This window comes from Eubalaena glacialis, chromosome 3 (assembly GCF_028564815.1).
Source record: "Eubalaena glacialis isolate mEubGla1 chromosome 3, mEubGla1.1.hap2.+ XY, whole genome shotgun sequence".
NCBI classification, from domain to species: domain Eukaryota; kingdom Metazoa; phylum Chordata; class Mammalia; order Artiodactyla; family Balaenidae; genus Eubalaena; species Eubalaena glacialis.
Window position 1 is genome coordinate 4,584,299 of NC_083718.1, and position 4,475 is coordinate 4,588,773.

Below are 4,475 nucleotides of genomic sequence, written 5' to 3' on the forward strand. Positions count from 1 at the left end.
TCCTTCCCTCCACTTCTCAGTGTTGTAAACAAATCTTACTCTTATATCATCAAGGTTCATAACATTTACATTTTTTGATGTACCCACATAAAGTCTTTGGTGTTTGCCTCTGGGTTGATTCTACAAGATGAAAAAACAGTCAATAGCAGTGACAACATTTGACGGTGTAAACATTAATCACTTGTGCTACGTAGTGTGCTTTAACTCCACTCTCGTCTCTAAGACACCAAGATCATGAACACTCTCTAACGAGGATCTTCCTAGAATCAAGTTCAAGTTGATTCTCCCTTCTTATGTCTTCACCATTTATTCAAAATCGTGTCATATTTTACTTTGCTCTATTTCTGAGCTATGAATTTATTGCACAGTTTATCCTTCTGCTTCTGAATTTTTTTTCTTTGTCATCTTTCCTCCATCCCTAATATCTTCAGCTTCCTACTCTTTCTATCAATTGCTTGAACCTCACTTCATTCATCTTCATCTTCATTCATTCAGCCTCATTCATCATCATGAGATGTACCCTAGCTCATTTGCTTCATATCCAGACCATGATTTTCTTTTTTCTTTTTAAAGATTTTTTTGATATGGACCATTTTTAAAGTCTTTATTGATTTTTCTACAATATTGCTTCTGTTTTATGTTTTGGCTTTTTGGCCCCGAGGCATGTGGGATCTTAGCTTGCCGACCAGGGATCGAACCTGCACCCCCTGCATTGGAAGGGGAAGTCTTAATCACTGGACCACCAGGGAAGTCCCTTGTCAGCACTTTTAAAACTCAGTTTTCCTTCTACTTCCTCTGATATCTACCATGCTTTCTTTTCACTGTATGTTTAAACCTTTTTTTCTTTTACTGTAATTTTAATGAGGTTTCAACAGAGAGATTAAATAGAGTGTGCTCGGTCTGGTGTTTTCTACTGGAAGTACACATTTTATGTCAAAAAATTTCAGCAGTTTGGTGCTCACTTTGGCAGCACATATGGTAAAATTGGAACGATACAGAGAAGGTTACCATGGCCCCTGCACAAGGATGACACGCAAATTCGTGAAGTGTTCCATATTTTTTGCACCCCAATGTTCATGGCAGCACTATTCACAATAGCCAACATGGAAGCAACCTAAGTGTCCATCAACAGATGAATGGGTAAAGAAGATGTGGCACATATATACAATGGAATATTACTCAGCCATAAAAAAGAATGAAATAATGCCATTTTCAGCAACATGGATGGACCTAGAGATTATCATACTTAGTGAAGTAAGTCAGAAAGAGAAAGACAAATATTATATGACATCACTTATACATGGAATCTAAAAAATAATACAAATGAATTTATTTACAAAACTAGAAACAGACTCACAGACAAAGAAAACAAACTTATGGTTACCAAAGGGGAAAGGGTGGAGGGAGGGACAAATTAGGAGTATTGTATTAGCATATACACACTACTATATTTAAAATAGATAAACAACAAGAACCTACCATATAGCACAGGGAACTATATTCAATATCTTGTAATAACCTATAATGGAAAAGAATCTGAAAAAATATATATAAATACATGTAATTGGATCACTTTGCTATACACCTGAAACTAAAACAATATTGTAAATCAACTATATGTCAATAAAAAAAAGTTTTTTTAAGAAAAAATATTTTAACAATTTAATACTCTTTAGAGGTTTCCCCGAGCCTTTTCTCCTCCATCTGCCTGCTCAGCCTGGCTCTTCACCATCACAATTGAGATGTCTTCAATTTCTCCATACACATGATTCCTAAATTGCTGTATGTGGCCTTATTTAATACTTTCCACACTCTTGTGCTCTAAGTACTATTATTATCCCTACTTTATAAATGGGGAAGCTTAGGGACAGAGGAGTTAAATTACTTGCCCAATAACTCATAGCTAGGAAGCTACGGAGACAGAATTTAAACGTGCTCTTAACCACTCTGTATGGCTTCATCCTTTCAACTCAAACAATCTAATTTCTATGGTCAGTAAAGGTGAATAATTCATCTTAAATACCTCAAATATAAAGATCAGTTAACATACCACCATCTCCTCTGATTATGCATTCTTCTAGGACTACCAGTAATTTTGATTTACTGACAGCATATGTTTTGTTTTCATGACATTTAGCAGGAATATGCCATTAATCAGCCCTTTGTTTTTCCCAAATCTGAAAATTCATTCCAAAAGAGTTTCATAGAAACTCTTAATGACTGAAAATCATGGTTCTGCTACTATATAATGTTGAGAATAATAAATACTATACTTATGGGGATTAATTATTAAATCCAGCTAGGAATCACAGCCTTCCTAAGGCAAATAATTATAATTACACACAATAATGTTTAACATCTACGATGGGTACTGAAGTTGGGAGTGTGTTAATGCATGTCAAAATAGTAACAGAGATTCTATGCATCATAAGAAAATAATTCTGAGAATTTCTCTAAGAGAAGTAACTGTTGGTCAAACTAATGAGCATGAAATATTTACTACCAGAAATCTATATATCCTTCCTGATCTATCTTTTAGGACCCTGCATAGAAAGTCTCTTCCAACCCTAAAATTTTATATTCCTATCTACCCATACGGTGGTGGGTATGGCCAGGATGGGATGAGATAAAACAGTAAGACTGGCTTTGGGGTCAGACGATGTTGAGCTTAAATTCCAGTTCAAGGTTCAGTTACCTATGAGCTGTGTGATCTTGGGCCAGTTATTTCCTCTCTCTTAGTTTCCTTATTGACATAATGAGGGAAATACTACCTATTTTAGGTAGGCAATTAGGAAAAGCCTCACAGGAGGTGATATTTTTTGCAGAGTCCTGCATGACATAAAGGGTTGACATTTCTAAGAGGTACACAAAATCTCAAGCTCATAAAGGGAAATATATATATAATTTCTTTATACACTCTGGGAAACCATAACCTGTTTTGCAAGGAAAACAACAGACCTAGAGATAGTTTCCATAACTAATAAAGAGCTCACATAAACCAGTAAGAAAGGGAGAAATCAAATACATTTAAAATGGGGTATAAAAAAGCAAGTTAGGAAAAAATACCTGTGGTCAATGAGCAGAAGAAAAAAAAATGTCCAACCTCTCTCTTAAAATCAAATATTATCAATTAAAAATCTAGGAGATATGATTTTTCATATATCAGAAATTTTTTAAAATAACAAAAAACTGATGCTGCCCAGTTCTGGAGAAGATGTAAAGATCACTCTCATTCAGGTTGTTACAATCTCATCAACATTTAAAATGACATATTTTTTGACCCAGTAACCCCACTTCTGGCAATTTGGCCTGTGGATTTACTTTCACAGCTTTCCAGCATGTACAAGGACATTTATTATAGAAATTATCAGTGATAGCAAAAAAAAAAAAAAGTAGCAACAATCAAAGCTTTATCAATAGAAATCTGACTAAAGTGTAGTATATACATATGATATAAAAATCTACAAGAATTAAAAAAAATAAGATAGATATTTTTTAGATCATCTAAATACTTAAAACAGGGACTCCCTTAAATCTATAATTAATTTAGGGGAATCTGACCCTTTTACAAAGCAGAATCTTTCTATTCAAAGCAGGGTTTTATTCTCTTTTCACATGAAATTTCTTTAATGTCTCTCAGAAAATTTCTTCTCTATGTCTTGTACATTTTTTAATCAAGTGTATAACGTTTCAATCATTTTGTTGGCTGTTGGGAATGAGATTTCTTCTTCCATTATAATTTCTCAATGATTTTTTCATGACTCTAGCAGGGGTCAGCAAACAACCAATGTGGGCCAAGTCTGGGCTGCTGCTTGTTTTTTAAATAAAGTTCCATTGGAACATGGCCACGCCTGTGTTTATTTTTTGTCTACAGCTGCTTTTGCCCTACGACAGCAGAGGTGTGTAGTTGCAATACAGACGGTATGACCACAAGCCTAAAATATTTACTAGCTAGGCTCTTTACAGAAAAAAATTTGCCAACCCCTGACATACAGGAAAGTTATTTGATTTTATATGTTAATTGATAAGCAACTTCCCTACTGAATTTTCTTAATGTTTTTAATGATTTTCACTTTTCTTGGGTTTTCTAGGTTAAAAAATCACGTCATGAGCAAGTAATGATACTACTGCCTCTTCTTTCCTTTATTTAATGTTTTTATTCTTTCTCTGTTGTAACTGCTTTGGATTGACTTTCCAGAGAACTACCAAGTAATTCTGGTGGTAGCAGGCATCCTGGCTTTAACAGCAATGGCTTCTAATATTTCATTGAAAACTGTGACCCTGCATTTTAGCTTGAGATAGGTATTTTTATCATGGTGAGGGAATATCAATCCATTCTTATTTTACTACGATTTTATACCAATCAGGCTTGACCATTTACCTTTATGAAAGAACCTTTCAAGAGTTATGATCTTTTAGAAAAATCGTAATCCATTCCTATAGCGCATTAGCAAATGTCCTAATGTGGTCGCCCC

At 34.4% G+C, this 4,475-nt stretch overlaps 1 non-coding gene across 1 annotated transcript; it reads left to right on the plus strand.

The window, feature by feature from the left end:
- Positions 1 to 954: 954 nt before the first annotated feature.
- Positions 955 to 1,061, plus strand: LOC133089347 (U6 spliceosomal RNA). Its single transcript, XR_009700709.1, has one exon. It is a non-coding gene; the product is annotated as a U6 spliceosomal RNA (small nuclear RNA).
- The last annotated feature ends 3,414 nt before the right edge of the window (positions 1,062 to 4,475 follow it).